The sequence below is a fragment of the Oryzias latipes genome, chromosome 7, assembly GCF_053564925.1.
Source record: "Oryzias latipes strain Hd-rR chromosome 7, Olatipes_Hd-rR_3.1".
Taxonomy (NCBI): Eukaryota; Metazoa; Chordata; class Actinopteri; order Beloniformes; family Adrianichthyidae; genus Oryzias; species Oryzias latipes.
In genome coordinates, this window is record NC_136243.1 from 8,777,271 (window position 1) to 8,796,169 (window position 18,899).

The following is an 18,899-nucleotide window of genomic DNA, read 5'->3' on the forward strand; positions in this document are numbered from 1 at the left end:
TCCCTCATTGTATTATTTTTTTCATCTCATTATAGAAACCAAATTTTTCAACCTTGACAAAAGTTTATTAACATGCAGCAGTGATTTAACCAGTTTTAATGCAATATCTGTGAAGAAGATGCACAATGAGTTTGTGTTTTCCTCTGCGAGAGCTGCCTGTTAAAAAGCTACACACCCGTCAGCAAAAATGTTCAGGAACCAGGATGCTGATGCTGAAAAACTGTAGGGAAGTTTAAAATACCTTCAGAACCTTAAACAATCCTAGCAAAGCTTACGACTACATTAGTTGAACAAACAGTAGGAATGCCATCACTTACTGACATGCCTTAAACATTTTTTTATGTATATGGTGTATTACTTATAGAAACTGCATGACAACAAAAAAAAAAGTGATAATGCTTTATTAGATGAGTCAATATTTTTCAATTCAATTCAACTTTATTTGTATAGCCCGAAGTCACAACAGCAGTCGCGTTGATGGGCTTCGTATAGGTAATTGAAAAAGTAAAATATAAAATCAAAAGGGTCATGAATACATAGAATTCAATAGGAAAATACTAAATTGAACCAACTAAACAGACTAAACTAAACTGGACATCCCTGCCCTTAGACCCCCCTTCGCTGTAAGGAAAAACTCCTAAAAAAAAACATATTCTGGAAAAAACAGAGAAACCTCAGGGGTGCCCACATGAAGGACGGATCCTCCCCCAGGACGGACAGGCGATGTACCAGAACTCTTAGAGAAGAATTAACTTATCAAACTCTACAACTACATATTTAAAGTCCAGCAGACGAGCTTCATCCAGATGGAATTGGGGGGACAGTCAGGGGCGCGAGTCCAGCCGGAAACAGGATCCACAGCCAGGTGTAGGAGCAGGAGCAGAGACGAGGTACCTGGTCAGGTACAGAGCAGAGACGAGCCAGAGGTAGGATCCACAGCCAGGTGTAGAAGCAGTAGTAGAGAAAGGCGAGCCAGAGACGAGGTAGATGGTCCAACTGGAATCTGGAAGCACTCCCATTCACCCGGAGGTGAGCAGTCCTGCATTTTTGGAGCGAAGTGTACTTTTTGGATGGTGAGGCACTGAGGTCTTTGATATAGGATGGGGCCATACCATGTAAGGCCTTATAGGTTAACAGGAGGATCTTGAATTTGATTCTAGAATCAACTGGGAGCCAATGGAGCGAAACCAACACAGGAGTGATGTGATCTCTTCTGCTAGTTCCTGCTAACAATCTAGCTGCTGCGTTCTGAACAAGCTGGAGACTTCTTGAGGAACTCTTAGGACACGCTGCTAACAAGGAGTTACAGTAATCCAGCCTCGACGTAACAAATGCATGGATGAGTTTTCAGCATCACTCTTAGAAAGTATATTTCTGATCTTAGCAATATTCCGCAGGTGAAAAAAGGCAGTTCTACACGCCTGAGATATGTGAGCCTTAAATGATAAATCCTGGTCAAATAAAACCCCAAGGCTTCTAACTGTGGAATTGGGGGCTATACTTACACCATCCAGGGAGACTATCTGAGCAGACAGAGCATCTCTGAGGTTTTTAGGACCTAGTATAATGACCTCAGTTTTTTCTGGGTTCAAGAGGAGGTAATTAATTGTCATCCAGGTCTTGATGTCTCTGGTCCAGGCATTCAGTTTCTCTATATTGTCATTCTGGTCAGGTTTTATGGATAAATACAACTGCGTATCGTCGGCATAACATTATATTTCCTAGGGGTAGCATATAAAGCATAAACAGGATGGGTCCAAAACTGAGCCCTGTGGGACTCCATTGTTAACTCGAGTGTACTGAGAGGAATGTCCATTTACATTAATGAACTGGTACCTATCGGATAAATAGGATTTAAACCACTGGAGGGCCGATCCTCTGATCCCTATGTCATGCTCTAATCTTTGGAGTAAAATACCGTGGTCGATAGTGTCAAAGGCTGCACTGAGGTCCAACAGGACCAGAATAGAAAGTAGTCCCTTTTCTGAGGCCAATAACAAGTCATTAGAGACTCTAACTAGTGAAGTTTCAGTGCTGTGGTGGGGTCTAAACCCCGACTGAAAAGTCTTCAAAGTGGCCGTTGTCCTGTAGGTGGCAGTGAAGCTTCCTAACTACAACTTCTTCTAGGATTTTAGAAATAAAGGGCAGGTTTGATATCGGTCTATAGTTGGCCAAGTTGCATGATCTAAATTGGCCTTTTTTAGAAGAAGTTTAACAACTGCATATTTAAAAGACTGTGGCACGTAACCCGTTTCCAGAGAGGTATTTATCATTGTTAATATGGGATCATTAATTAGGTGAAAGGTTTTTTTAAAAAGTCTAGTGGGAATTGGGTCTAACAGACAAGTTGAGGATTTGGAGGACGTAATAATAGATTCTATTTCCACTTGATCCAGAATAGTGAAGCGAGGTTTCTTTGGATGCCTTCACTTCTACCGCTTCAGCCTACTCTGGGGTGATAGTAGGAATAACTAGATTTAACGTATGTCTAATATATAAAAATGTAAGAAAATAATCAGAGCTGAGAGAAACAGGAACATGTGGTTCTACTGAGCTCTGACTGCGAGTTAATTTAGCAATAGTGCTAAAAAGAAATCTTGGATTATTTCCATTCTCTGATATTAAGATTGAATAGTACTGGCTTCTAGCTCTACGCAGAGCTTTTTTAAAATAATTTAATAGGCAATGTTTCCAGATATTCAGAGACGGCTCTGAACCGGAGCGGCGCCATTCTCTTTTCAACTTACGGGTTTCTTGTTTAAGAGAATGAGTTTCAGCGTTAAACCACTGTGAAACTCAGTTTTGTCTAATGAACTTAGGTTATTGGGGGGCAACAACATGGAGTGTACTCCTAAGGACTTGTGAGGCATCATTAACAAACTGGTCATTTATACTAGGACTGATGCTATGGGAGCTGGACTCAGAGTATTTTCTCAGAATATCACAAAGTACTGGCTGAACTGTGAGTTTAAACTCAGACACAGAACGGTCAGTTAAGGCTCTTCTAAGTTGTTTCTTATTCACTGGGGCAGTAGCATGTTCTAATGTAAACTGGAAGGTAATCAGAAAGTGATCAGAAATGATGGGGTTATGAAGAAGGACACTCAGATGGCTAATCTCTATACCATGGGTTAAAACCAGGTCCAGGGTGTGCTTATGACAGTGAGTGGGTTCATTTACATTTTTGGTCAAACCAACATCATCTAGTAAAGCTGCAAAAACATTTCCTAGACAGTCACTGGGGTCATCAACATGAATATTAAAATCCCCTATTATTATAGTTTGATCAGAATCTAAAATAGTAGTCGATAGGACTCAGTTAAAAATTCTGAATACGGGCCGGGGGGGCAATACATAATTATGAATAAAACAGGTTTTCGAGTCTTCCTGTTTGGGTGATTTATAGACAACATGAGGCTTTCAAAGGAGTTATAAACATTTTTAACTGTAGGGCTGAGAAGTAAGCTAGACTGTGATATTACTGCCGAACCACCTCCTTTCCCTGAAATCCTGGATTTCTGATGGTTAGCATAAGTGGGGGGGGGGTTGCTTCATTCAATCTAACACAGTCATCCTGTTGGAGTCAAGTTTCTGTTAAGGCTAGAAGACTAAGATTGTTATCATTGATTAACTCATTGACTAAGAGGGACTTAGAGGAAATGGATCGAATTTTTAATAAACCGCATTTAACTACATCATAATTTTGCTTGTGGGTACTGCTGTCTGTCACTTTAAGGTTTTTGTCATGCGCTCCTTTCACATAAGTTAAAGCTAGGAACTGCTTGACTCTCCCTGCATGGGTTTTTCACCAGCACTAACCCTAAGGGAGGCTCAGAGGGGCGTTTTTCACACCTGCTCTGCGCACGGGTCTCGTCTTTAGGTTGTCAGGTTGACCGACTAAGGCTAGCATAAATGTTCTTAGAAAGAAGAGCGGCACCATCTCTCTGCATGAGACCGGGCTTCCCCCAAAACGCGCTCCAATTATCCACAAAACCAACGCCGTTTTCTGGGCACCATCTAGAAAGCCAGCGGTTAAATGATGAAATGCGGCTGTACATTTCATCACTGACTAAGTTCGGCAGGGGACCAGAGAAAATTACAGTGTCGGACATCGTCTTAGCCAGTTTACACACCGAAGTTACGTTTAACTTAACCACCTCTGATTGTCTCCGTCGGGCATCATTACCGCCTGCGTGAATCACGACTCGACGGAACCTGGACTTAGTCTGAGCTAACATCCTAAGGTCCCCCTCGATGTCATCAACTCTGGCCCCCGGATAACACCTGACTGTAGCCGCTGGGAGCTCCGCGTTTCTCACTATAGAAGAGCCGATAACCAGAGTTGAGAGTTCAGCAGGTGTGTCGCTAAGGGGGGAGAACCTATTACTAACGTGGAGTCTCGGGTGCCCTGAGTTTTTGCGTTTAGCACTATGTTTCCTCCCAACCGATACAAACCCCTGTGTATTTCTCGGCTGCTGGGAAGGCGCTGGGGTGCTAACTAACTTAGCCCTGGTAGCGCGGCCCGTGATACGAGTAACGACCTGGCCAGCCGGCTTAGCTTCCACTGTGCGGAGCCGTGCTTCTAACTGCTCCAGCCTGGCCTCCAAGTCTAACACAAGACTAAACTTAACACACCTACCGCTTCTTCTTCACTAAAGGAGGCAGGATCCTCACTAAACATATGGCACAAGGGGCAGGAGAAAGGGGGAAAGGTGGAAGGAGTGGTGGCCATGCTAGGTTCTAAGCTAAGGCTAGCGATGTTTAGCTAAAGAGAAGTGGTTTATTTAGCAAACTGAGAATAAAGTGGACAGCAAGCGGTTTAACAGTAGTGTATTCGCTACTAAAAAGTGCTAGATGTGAAAGTGAATTTTAAACCAAAAAACACTTAAATTAAGCAATAGTAGTCAGGCTAATGCCACACAAGAGAACAACAGTCAAACACGACCAGCACTGAATTACGCTCACCCGGAAATGACTTCACAGGAAAGGATCCTTCCCGATGATTCTTCTGTAGGAATGTTGATATTTAAATTCCCAGCAGATGACTTAAGTGTCAGTTCTGATTATCACCAGTGAAGGATCCACACAACAAATTGTGAGGTAATTCTATATTCAATTTTATTTTTTTAACTACATTTGAACTGCTGCTCTGAAAGCTTTGCACATAGCAAGTCATTTTCTTTTTTAATGTTAAAAATACTGCATTTATATTTTAAGACTAAACCCCTTCACGCCGTACGTCACTAATTTGCAATGCACCATTAAATCCAGGACTCAACTTTTTTTTATGATAGGAAAACATTCTGGCATGAAGGGGTTAATATAATATAAAAGAGAAACCCGAAAATGGACAGGATGTGCTGAAAATGGTGTGTTTGAGTTGTGTGGATTCAGATTTGGTGGGTGGAAGGGGTTTGTTTATGATTTACAACTGATTAAATCACATTAAAACATTGTGCACCCCTCAGAGATGAAGCATATGCAAATGTCTGACACCAACTGACCAGTTTGACCGCTGGTTCCAAGTCAGAGACCCCCCACTCAGGCCCTGACAGTATGTTATTACAGACAGGCAGAGCTGTTGAAACCCAAATTAAATAGAACTATGAAACTTTATCCAAGTGACTAAATCAAGTTTGGTCATGATAAATGAACGCTTCATTGTTACCCTTTTAAAGTTATTAGACTTTCAGAAACTTTGCATAGACAACATCCCAGATGGCGCTGTGTGGCGAACCATCTGGCGAGTCCCTGTAAATAAGCAGCCTGCCATCACATTGTTGCAGCATTTTTAGTAACATGAACCCAGAAAATGTTGATTCATGACAATCAAATGCCAGCAAGACGACGGGCCAAACCAAAGAGGACATTTTGGTGGCATTTGGGTCAGTTTAGCCTCTGTTCTTTCTCATTTATGTCCTTAAACATCACTCCTTATTGTTGTAGTTTTGTTAAAGCATTCTGTCACTTTTAGTGTGGTGTTTAATAGTAAAAAAAAAACAATAATGTAAAAGTACAAAGCTGTATAGAAATAAAATTGCAAAAATACATCACAATTATAAAGTTGAATAAAATAAAATAATTTAAAATACTAAGCTTCTTGTATCAATTAACATTGTGAAGTACATGCAAGTTTGAGGCTCAAGCACAGTGGGTGAGTGCAGGTGACATGCAGAGACCTTTATGCCTACTGTTGCTTAGTTTCCATAGCGACTGCTTCAGGAAATTTTATCCAACTTGCTGCATACTGCAAAGACATTTGTCTTTGTTTGAACTCTTTCCAGTGTCATATCAGGAAATGTGGATTTACTATTTGAAGCACATCTCGTTTACAGAGCTTATTTCGATGCTGTCTTATCACTGTAAAAAAATGGTTGTTGTATTACAAAATAAATATTTCAGGAAGAGGACGCAGGATCCATGACTGTTTGAAAACTGCTGTGTTCCTAAACATACACTGCCTCTACACTGGTTTTCACATTTTAATGATTTAGATTTTGCAGAATTTTCTTTAAAAATGGGATTTCTGGACTGCATAATTGTAGATTTTGCTGTGAAGGCCACCTCATTTGGATTTAGCCTCATGTGAGAAACTTGTTTGCATTTTTTATGGTCAGGATTACAGAAAAGGACTTCTGCTCAACAAATAAGAGAAAAAGCATTCTCCTTTTCCTTCTTTTCCCATTCTGGCCAAAAATGCTACGCTGCATTTTTCAAGTAATACAACTGCTACCTCAACACTCTGTCATCAGAAATAAACATTAAGAGTTTGAATGGTTGTTAATGCTGGGACTAGCATTCATACCTATTTCAAACAGCACAGTGTGACTATTTAGCCCAGTTTAGAATCTGGTTTAACTGTGTTTTCTTCCAAGCCATCACTCATGAAATTACCCTTTTAAAAGTCTGTCAGGGCTATTAGCTACAGTGAAGCACTAGATGGAAGCAGTCTCTTTCTTTTTCACACACATGTATGTGTGCGATAAAGTTACTGGGCAGCAACAACTGCTCTGTACTACTGCACCTGAAAAGAATGATCTCTGTGGAGCGGAATGGTGGCTGTGTATCATGCCAAAGCTGTTAGCCTGCAGCACACTAATAATAACATGAAATGTACGTAGCTATAGCCCTGTTTTGATAATTGCATTACTAAAATGGACATTTAATGGTCTGTTTCTCATGTTCTTTTGAATCAGCTAGTTCCCTTATTTGAACCTGCTTGTATAAGACAGTGTAAGTGGCCCAATCCTGGTGAACTATTAAAGAAAACACAGGCATTCCCAATGGACAGTCCCTGTTGGCACATGACCTGTTAGTTTGTGTTGGACTTCAAGTCCCACTTCAACTATATATTTTTTCTATTGTAAAATCATTCCCAGTGGTCTTTTTAATTATGATTATGCAATTTTTTAGCAAAAACCTGTGTCGCTTTTTTAAGTCAAATTTCTGGCAGAACAGTAGGAGCTCTAGGTTGACCTCTAGGTTGTGGGCGGGGACTGTTGGTGCGGAAGTAACCCTGCATTTATATCCTAGCATTCCTTTGTGGATAGCAGCTCACAAGAAAGAAAATGAAGACACACATGGATCTATTTGTTTTCAAGTGAAGGATTTAGAATTAGAGCAGAGCAGGAAGCTTGTGGCACACCCATGGCAGTTTCTGCGTCACAAACCCGCAGGTTTTTATCTACTCCTGATCCATCATGATTTGAACAAAGAAATACTCGGAAACACAGTTTTAATCTAAAATGCTTTTATATGTATTCTCTTCATCACAGGATAAATGACAAGAACATGTTAAAAACACCATAAAACACGATTTTTACTAGACTGGGTCTTTAAATGAATTAATTTTTCAATTTGCGAGATGAGTTGTTCTTGAAGCTATTACTTTGGCGAAATTGATGGGAAAAAAACACATTTGTTGAGCTGAATCAACCCTAAACTGTCAGTCACACACGCCTTTATTTCTCTGCATCTTTAATCTCAAATATAGAATAAAATTAGCCAAAGTATCACGTTTATGCTGTTTTACACTGATGTTAATGTAAACTGATTTGTTTGTAATAAACCACTTAGGTTACCTGGTAAAGGGACCTGCGTCCAGCTGCTTTAGATTTTAAAACCCGTGTCAAGGAAAAGTTTCCTCCTGAAAAAAAGAACAGGAATAGTCATTTATTTATATATATACATGTTCACCAACAGGCCAAAACCCGTTAATGGGTGAAGAATAGACTAAACTATGAGTTCTGAAGTGTTGGTTGTTCTTCAGATGCCCTGCAATGTAGTTAAAGAAAATTGGAAAACTGGATTTTTTTTGCTTTTTTTTTAAATTGTGAATCAACAGCTTTGGAAACAATTTCTGTTTCAGTTAGATTCAAGACAACTGTTGATCTCACCACATAAATTGTCTTTTTCTCAGCCTTGCTACATGATAAACGTCTCACATCTCTGGACTGCATTTGAACTAAACAGCTTTGTAACATTTGGTCAGTGGGTTAAATGCGTCTGTATGAGAACGTTTGTTTTGAATGATGCTGAACACACTGAATTAAATGGACAGTCTGACCTTCAGGCACACCTTAAAAAGTTAATGTTCTCATTTTACTCTTGCTCTCACACACATTCTTATTACACTGTTCAACTAAATGCAAATGTGCGATAACAGCTTGGTTATAGAAGACTGATTGACTTTCAGGTGCACCCACTCCATATTTGAGTCCCTGTGTATGAATGCTGACTTTAAACATTTAAATTTGTGTATTTATGCCTAACTCAATATTCTTGTTGGTTCTTGGGTATTTCCAAAGATCTACAGATTGGAAATGAAAGGGAGGTGATCAGCAGTGAACACGCTCAGACTGCAGCTCATGGCTGTGCTTCCTTAGGTTCTTGTGTAACCATGGCAGCAGCATTACTTTTAATGCATGTTGAAACACTAATTGCTTCTTCTAGCTGATCTTTTTATTTTCTTCATGAAGGTAAATAGATGTAATTTAATTTAATTGCAATGTTCTTGTTTTACGTTGATGGAGAATAGTTCAGTTAATTGGTCTGGTTCATGATGACATCACCAAACTATTACCTTTCTAATGCTGCACTCAAGCCGGATGGGATTCGCCATCAGGGGCGTCACGTTTCAATCTTAACTCAATGTACAGACACAATCTGAGGTCCTAGAACACGATTTGGGTGTCGGGCGGAATCAGGGCCTTAGTTTTGGGTAAGTGGCGTTTTCAGTGACTCAGTGATTGAGTCCACTATGACGACACCCGTAGTCCGGACGGACCTCGTTTATTAGCTCCTGCTTCATGGACTCTTTGACAGGCTGGAAACCTGTCCAGGGTGTACCCGCCTTCACCCAACAGTAACCGGGACAGTCTCAAGCGACTCAGCATTGCGAGCAGAGGAAGAGGACTAAGTGAAAACTGCTCTGGGTCTGGCAGTCGGATCCTGAGCAGTGGTACTGGTTGTGCTTACCCGGGGGCGGTTGGCTGCCTGGTGCCGTCATAGGGGCCGCGATTGCTTCAGCTCCATGGGCTTATGATTTTTATCTTATTTTTATTGAGAAAACCCAATGCAAAAAAAAAAAACCCAGTCTTATTTTTACATTTCCCCTCTTGTGTTAATGCTCAAACTGGACCAATGGCAGACTGAAGTAACGTTAAGAGCGGCCGTAAACCAAGTGCAGTGCTCGCTGCAGGAGTGAAGCGCACCAGGAGAGACTCTGAAGAATCTGGTGAACCCAGACAGCGACGTTCTTGCCAGCGCCTCTGTAGAGCTCTCCAAAATACATAAACCTAAGTAACTCGCTCCACATCATCCATGTTCTCCATGATGTGGCAACAAGAAAAGTCCAGAAAAACGTTGGCGGTTGCCCCCCGGCTGGGGCGTCAAGGCATTGAACAGTAAATTTGATGCGCATCAAAACGGAGGTGACAGACCTGAACTTGACACGTGACGTGAATCACGTCGGGTGTGAATGCAGCATAAGGCTTGTGCCTAAAAGTTCATAGATATAGAACCCTTCTCCTAAACCCTCTTCACAGATTTGCTTGAACTACAATCTGCCAATTGAGATGCAGTCATGCGATGACTCACTCATTGACTCCTTTACTTCTGAAACAGATGCTTACTTAGCCTTTCAGACTCCAGAGCCGTCTGCTACTACATATTTCCTTTTTTTGCAAACAACTAACAAACTATATGTTGCTATACTTGATCAAAGTCTTTGCAGAACCTTCTAGAACCCATCGACAATCAGCAGGATAATATTATGTTGACATTTACGTTAGCGCATAGCTGCCAGCACTTGAAAAAAACAACATTGACGTATAACTTTAAAAAGTCATGCAAAAACAATAAGTCAGTACTTCTGTGCTTCAGAGTGCACTCACGTGAAAAAAAGCGTTTCTCCTCGTGCTGTGGCAGAGGGATCGCCAGCCCGAAGTCGCTATACAGACGCTATACGGCTACTCCTTAGGTTGCATTCAGAATGGACACAATTGGTTCGCTAAAACTGAACCACAGTTTTTTCCCCCAGATAAAAAGGAAACAAATTTTCAGTCTGAATACACCCAAGCGGACCCTGGTCCTTTACCAGGAACCGCTCTGGGACCCATCTTTGGAGGTGGTTTCTGTTCATTTTCAATCGGACTGAGCTTCGGTTTGCTCTGAGTTTCCTCAGTCTGAATACAATTCGTCCTCGGAGTGGAACTGAACCAAAACAGCCACCGTGGACAGTAGTCACATGATCTAAACACAGTCAGAATGTAGCAACAGATGAGCAGCAGACAAATGTAAAGGAACAATTGTCGTGTCATCAAAGAGGAGAAAAGGGAAACTGTTTACATGTTACAGTGTTTAATTTAACACCACAAAAAACTTTCTTACATGCTTTTCTGTGTCTCGTTACGCGGCAAGCGCTACTGTGACGTCACCCTAAAGGCTACCTTGTAGTACTTAACAGAATTCTCTTAAAAAAAATGCCATAACTGCAATAGTTTCGCACGGTAGTGCAGTGGTTAGCGCTCTTGCCTCACAGCAAGAAGGACCCCGGTTCAAGTTCCAGCTGGGGAACCTGAAACAGAACATCAATGGGGGACCTTTCTGTGTGGAGTTTGCATGTTCTCCCTGTGCATGCCTGGGCTTTCTCCGGGGACTCCAGCTTCCTCCCACTGTCCAAAAACATGCTTCATAGTCAGGTCACTGCAAATTGTCCATAGGTGTGAATGTGGGTGTGCATAGGTGTGTGACCCTGCCACAGACTGGCAACCTGTCTATGACATCCCCTGCCTTTGCCCACAGGCTCCAGCAGCCCTGTGGGATAAACGGAAGAAGGTGAATGAACGATGAATGAATGAATGAACAATACCATAACATCACAATGATGAGACGCAGCAACTTATTGAAATGTGATTGGATGAATTCAGACTAATGTGGTTTTGTTTTCTAGCTTTGGTTTGAATTAAGAAAGGCCGCTTGACAGCATTCTGAATAACAGAGGATTGAAAAAAAAGTAATATCTCTTCACAAACTTTAAAAATGAGTGAAATTATGCCATTTAGTGGTAACACCAGGTATTCCAAAGGGTCCCTGTGTTTTACTTTCTGTGGGAAACTGATCCAAATGGCTCTTTGGATGGTAAAGGTTGTCGACCCCCCGGTCAGACAATAGGTGCTGATTGACAATACGCAAAAGAAAAAAACACTTTAAACTTTTCAGAAAGTCATAGAATTAATAAGGTAAAGGGGATAAAGGTAAAATATAACGTAAGAAATAATGTCTGTCTAAAAATTTTCCACAACAATATACAGTTAATGTATGTAGCTTCAGTTGTGGTTTAACAGAATCCAAACATTAACAGCTGTCTTTGAAAAGTGATCTTTAGTTTACGCTTTTATTTTTCTAGTGTGATTCCCTCATGTTTAAGAACATTTCAACATATTAAACCTTTTGCCGTCTTTGAGAACAGATTTCTTTACCCATTTTGCCAAACTTTTGATAAGGAATAGTCTTTTTTTGTGTTAGAATGACTGACGTATTTGTTTAAAAAATCTTCATCAATCAGCCATCAGAACCAATTAACCTCAATCTGTGAGAATTAGCTGCTGCAAAGATGGACAAAATGCCAAAAGAAAAAAGAAAAGCAGCAGTGGTTCAACGCTCCTATGGACCTCTGAAGTTTTTTGACAGATAGAAACAAAAAGTTCATTTCATTTATGCATTAAACAAAAGTGTATATAAGATTTAATTTCAACTGATGTTAAAAGTTCAAAGTTTATCCATTATCTATACTTTGTGGACACTTTAAGATTTATTCTTAAAATTATAATTAAGGGACGTTTTTGGACACTTTATTCATTTTATTAGGTCTTACAAACTTTAGAACCACTTCTTGAATCCGATGATCTCTGCCACCCTAACGGTTGTTTGCATGTAGAATGGCTTTAAAACCACTCTAAATGTCTTAGTCACATACCCCCGTGCAGGGGTTGACCCGCATGGGTGCTGCAAGTTTTTGGAGGGTCGTGGATTGGACTGCCTGCAGACCCATTCTAACAGGACCACAGGACTATCCATTCAGTTTCTATTCCCACTTATTCTCATGTTGTGGGGGTCATGGTGATGTTGGAGTCTGTCAGGGAAAGGTGGGGTAGACCTGCAGCAGTAGCATTGGGCAGTTTTCCAATCCAACACAGGGCAACACGGGACTGTTCTGTTGGGATTGTAACCCGTGCAGCCTTATACCTGTGCGGGTGCTGCAGGTTTTAGGGTTGTCCGGGCCCATGGAAGGTCATAGAAAAGAGTGTCAGCATCTTAAAAGGAGCGTATGTGTGTCTTGCAGTTCCCTTAAGGCTCATGGGGCAACCTTAAGGGCAGTCATGAAAATGGAACGTACCATTGTCCCGCGTCTAATAAGTTTACCATTAAGTATTTGCAAGTAAATGTACTGTAAATTACATGCACTTATGGCGTACAAGTGCTCTACTGGATGCCACACTCTAGTTATTAGTAATATTCGCACACTGGCTTCTCACTGGCCATGTGCAAATGCAGCACACATGAGGTGTGCAGGTGATATGTAAGTGCCCACACATTGCCCTCACATACTACACATTTCTAGCCAGCAGCAGCATGGAGCGTTCACTTGTCAAGTGAACAGCACTAATAGCCCCCTTGGGGAGGTTTGAAAAATTTGTACGACAAGCCTGCGTCTCACCTACTTCCCCCTTACTTACCCTTGCGTGTGTTCAAAAATGACAGTTGAAAATAAAATGATCATTTATATTCATTAATATTCAAATCAAAATCTCGGGAAGAGATCTGAAGAGTCAGAAACTGGAAAAAAAACAACACAAAAGAAAGAGCGAAAGAAGAGCTAAATTTGTTTCCGAGCATCCGTCTCTTTCTGTCTTTCTTTCTTCTCGTCCCTATGATTTATTACTCTCTTCAGATAATAAATATCTCCCCCCGTTCACCCATCCATCCGTCCTCCTCTCTCTCTTTCATTGGGATCCTTCCATAAATAGTGATTGATCAGCTGTAGCAGCTCACCGATCATCTCCTCAGCTCCTCTTTTTCTTCATTCATCCCTTCATTGCTTTTTCTTTTCTCCTTCATTACCTTTTTTCTTCTTCCCATAAATCCTCCCAGTATCCCTCTCCTCCTGCTCCTCTGTTCTGCTTCACCTCATCTTACCTTTCTTTATCACTTTCTTTCTTTGCACGAATGTTTCTTCAGTTCACAGCTTTCTCTGCAGGTGGGATCTGTTTGTTGTTGTTTCCCATATTTTTGCAGGAAATGCTCCTCTTTTTATTGGTTATTTTCTCAAAGTCAGATTTTAATTTGAACCTTTTGATTATTTTTATTGTTTGCCTTCTTTTGCAGTCTCACCCTTATTTCAATTTTTCTAGGTTTTCGTCATTTTGTTTTATTTCTCCTTTTCATATTGTTCCTCCTTTGTCTTTCATTCATCTTAAGCTCCTCACATTTCTTTGTTTAAAGACCCACTCTGATGAAAATTATGTTTTAATGTCTTCTTGTAGCATTTTTCTCATGATGGAGCACATGCGGATATGAAGAAAGTCTCATTTCTGAGAATGTCTTTTTCAAATCTTTGTGAATCAGGAGCAGACAAAAAAAGGCTGTTTGAAAAAACTTGAGGCATTCATGTAGAAGCAACAACTGACAGACTACAAGCTCCCTTGCAGACAAATAGACCCATGAACGTCTTTGTTTTCTTCATCTGAGCTGGAATCTGGCTCCAAACTGTACGGCTGACAGCCCCAATATTGCACACCGTTTTTTCTTGCACTAGTAATATTAGGTTGGCGGTTTAAGGGGCTGTAAGCAAGTGGGAGGGCATGTAAACAAAGGGATCATGGGAAATGAGTGTAGGCTTACTCCATGCCAACACTCTCATCCACAATTCAGATGTAACATTTCTAATGCACTACTGCTGCTCTGCAGAAACTATTACGACAGGATTTGGGATTTTCCCCCAAAAAAGCATTAACATAAAAAAAGACCATTGGGACTTAATTTTTTAATTCTTTTACATTTTCCTCTGCATTCTCTTATTTTCTATCCCGTCCTCCACATGCTTGTCTCTCCCCCCTCCCCCATTACCCTCTTTCAAACTCCTCCACCGTCCTCCCTTCTCCTCTTGTTTGGTTTCTTCTCGTCCTTGTTTTCACCTTGAAAATGTTGCTCAGCGGAATTTTCTGCAGCTCCTGAATGATGAAAATGGAACTGAGAGACTGAGCGGCGTGGAGATAAAAGATCAGGCTTCAGCCCTCCAGTTAAATGATAACATCCCCCGTTTCACACATGCGCACAATTTCCAATTAAACACTTGAGTGCTCGAGCGATCCTATCTGTTTAGCAGCTTGGCAGCTTTTTTGGCCGCAGTAATCGATGATCTATCACTTTGTTTTTGTCACTTTCTTCCTTTTTATCTTTGCTTTAGACATCCATCCTTTTTCGGACTTTTTGTCATGTGTAACCTCATAAACATGAGCCACTAGTTTCTTGCAAATTTCCCTCCTTTCCCTTTTCAGTTTCACCTTCTCCTCCTCTTACTCTTTTTTCCCTCCTTTTGCTGCCTTTTTCCATTCTTCTTTGCCAATAATCTCACTTCCTCCTCTCTCTGCTCTGCGTTTCTCAGTGTGACAGTCTAAGTAGGTCGGTGTTGACAGCTGAGCTTCGTGCAGACAGCGAGGAGACGTTATTTCTGCCCTGTGTGGGTTTCCAAACATTTGCTCGTGGCTCATCCTGCCCGCACTCCACGCTCACAGCCGCTGCACGGCCACATCAGAATCACAGCACGCCGGGAAGCGGGCATCAGGTCCAAACTTGTTAGTGGTCCTTGGCCCCACATCAGTGAGACTCACGTCTTGACATGTATGCAAAATGTTGCAAAGCCCTGACAGGCTTTGTCAGGCCTGTGCAGAGCTGCAGTCATCTTCCTGGGCTACCAACATCAGAATCAACTGTCAGCTGCTTCATGAATGGAGGTCAGCTCACAGGACATTACCATTAAATTGGTGCGATTACAGCGTTTCAGTCAGCAGATGTGCTAAAGCTTTTGCGGCGGCTACCTTCCCCAATCAAACAGAAAAGAATGGCAGAAAACAAAGTCACATCATGGATATTTATTCTGAGGACAGCTAATGTTCACATGTGGAAATCAGAGATAAATGCAGATACTTTAAAGCCTGTTCAGCTGCTTCTTAAATTTTGCACAGAAAGTCTAAAAAGGACAACATAAAATTTATAAAAAACAATTGTAAACTATAGGATCTAATCAAAAAATTATAGTCCTTCAGATATGTGTAAAACAAAGAAAAATAAATAAAAACTGCATACTGGAAAGCTAACTTGAATTTGTGCTAAAAAAAGATACTAACCACCATGGAATAAAATCACACAGCACAAGCTGCAGAAAAGCTTTGCCCTTTGATTCCTTACAAACTTAATAAAGGATTATTTTTAAGTTGTGACAAGAACCTGGCTACAGCTAGCACCAGCAAGTTATTGAACAGAAAAAAAAAATATTATTATTTTTTTTCTTATTTTATAGCTAAGCTCAGCTCTGAATTTGGTTTTGCTGTCTCAAACCAGTCTGTTCCAGAAACAAGCTTTTGCCCCTGAGAGGAAGCAATGTCTTTTTCTTCACTTGAAATGAAATTGAACATCAAAGAAGACTAAATTTGGGAATTATTATTTAACTGCAGTGTGAGTGAAGTATCCATAAAGGTGTTAATCATCCAGATCTACCAGTGGGTTTTATGATATCTAAATGCTGCATGGTTTTCAGGCCTTTTTTCCCAAAGGAGAACTAATGTCTACAGAGACGACTACAGCAAGAAAAAAATATTCATAGTCTGGTACATGAGAAGGCTCAGATGACACAGATTTATCAAAGTGTGCCAAAACGTGTCCAGGAAAGTCTCTATTTGCTTTTAAAACCTCTAAAATTGCTCTGCATGCAAATGACGCAATTTTTACTATAAAAATATTAAAAACAAGGTTTAGAAAACGCCTAAATTTGCTTAACATTCATACCTAATCCCACAAATCTATGCTAATCTCAAAGCATCTGTCATACTTGAACAATGTCTATTTTATGTGTTGTTTTATGTTTCATTATTTTGGGTGTGGCAATCCGGGGGAGGGGGGGGGGGTATCCTGTGAACTGTATAAGTTTATTTGTTTTAAGGCAAGTAAAGTACTTTGTGTTCCTGTTATATAAAAAGTACCTTATAAATAAAGTTTGATTTTAATTTAATGGTTTGATTTACAACAGAGGGGCACTGTCATTTTTTTTTTCATTTTTTAAAGAAGTTTTAAAAAGAATTTCATGGACAAATTATATTTTGCAGTAAACATCTGATTTGATATCTCATAAGAATAAACCAATTTTACTTAATTTCTTGAAAAATACTTACGGTATCTTGCGCTTTTCTGCCTTCATAAATACAGTCACCCGTGAACACACAACTCCCCACACACTGATGGAGGCAGAACTGCCATGCAAGGCACTTACCAGACTACCAGGAGGGGTTCAGTGTCTTGCCTAAGGACAATTTGACACATGGGCAAGGAGAACGGGAACAAAACCTACGTAATGTTAGAGGTCAATTGTTTTTAATAATGAGAAATCTGGATTTTTAAGAGGCAGAACTTGTGGGATTTTGCTTTTGTACTCTTTAAATAACAATAGACATATATTAACAATATAATGTAATGTTAAAGATCCACTCAAATGAAATTGGTGTTTTTGGTGTCATCTTAACATTGCATTTTCAGAGTATTTTTTTAGTCAAATCATTGTGAATCAGGAGCAGACAAAAACATGCAGTTTGAAAAAGAAGTTTGTAGTTGTCACCTCTCAACTATGTTGTGCGTCTACGAGCACACAGCTCCGCTCCATTCCAATGCATCCACTTGCAGACAAATAGATTGGCTTTCTTCATCTGAGCTGGCAACTGGCTCAAAACGGAAAAGCTGGACAGTCACAATATAGCTCGCCATTTTGTTACACTGCTATTGTTAGGTTGGGGTTGTGAGGGGCTGTAAGCTAGCAGGACAGAGTGTAAACAACGAGATAACGGGAAATGAGGAAATGCTTTTCATCGCAAGTGGTCCCACCTAGGGTTGTGCCGATGGACGATACCATCGTCCATCGTGATGGGTGACTGACATCACGATGGGGAGTCACCATCGTGATGCCATGCCCCCGCCACGCTGCGAGTCGACACCATAAGCCGCGGTTACATGTGCAAAATAACTTGATCGGATCAATGTGTGGTCAATGGGCCCAGAAAAACGTTTTCAGTTTATAAAAAAACGTTCACTTGGGTCACACTATCGGTCGGAATAAATCATTCGCACATGCGCAGTAGTATACCAGAAAAGAACATTAGTTACGCCCAGCGGCTACATACATAGATACGTTAGCTCGGTAATATACCAGATTATCTCCTAAATGTGCTTTTATTAATGTTACGGCTATTATGAAGCGCCTGTTCGCTCATCATTTTAATCCGTGTGGTCAGCGCTTTTTCTGTTGATGAACGGAGCCGGAAAGTATCCCGTGTTAACTTATTATCAGTATGCTAACACAGGCTAACAACATTAGCTTGGGTGAACATAAATCCATCCGGGATAGGCTGCATCTTGGCTGCACGTAAATATGTGGGAATAACACCAGCCTTTATTTGTCGGGACACGACAAAACAACACAAAAATCCAGGTGATTGTTTGAATGGTTTCTAAGGACTGAGCGCCATTTCTGCCACACACCGCCCCAAAGCTGCTGTATGACCTGTCGGTCCGACCGAGCTCCGCCCGGGACACACACTTTTACCGAGACACCCGGTTTGAGTTCGGTAGCTCGTTCACATAGAGCTGCGGGACGGATCACAGTCCTTAGTCTCCCACACGTGACAAAGCATCTTTCCGTCAAACTCAAAGTTATGAGTCCGTCTGCTCTGCTCAGACGCGGTCGCTCCACCGGGCCACCTGACTGATTAATTAAGTGCAGGAGCAGACTACTTCTTTTCTATTTTGTTTGTTTTTGTTTTGTTAAAGTCACTTCCCTCAGTTTATACTGGATCATCGCGGATGATTCATTAGTTGAGAAATAAAATAAATAAAGTAGTTAAGTAAAATAACAAATAATAATTATATAAAAACGAAAAATTACCCCCCCCCTCCCCGACGATGCCATCGTCCATCCCGATGGTTGACTGCAAACATCGTCAACTGCCAATTTAGGGGACATTGCCCAACCCTAGTCCCACCAACAACTGAGAGGGGGATTTCTCATGAACTCCTGCCGCTCCGCAGAAATTATGTAAGAGAAAACGACAGTTTTTTTAACTTTACCTAGACTG

General features: G+C 40.9%; 1 protein-coding gene across 1 annotated transcript in view; it reads left to right on the forward strand.

Annotated features, from left to right (window-relative positions):
• xkr7b (XK, Kell blood group complex subunit-related family, member 7b) overlaps positions 1-18,899 on the forward strand; it is a 107,604-nt gene that overhangs the window by 51,065 nt on the left and 37,640 nt on the right. The gene's annotated exons all lie outside the window — the stretch shown is intronic.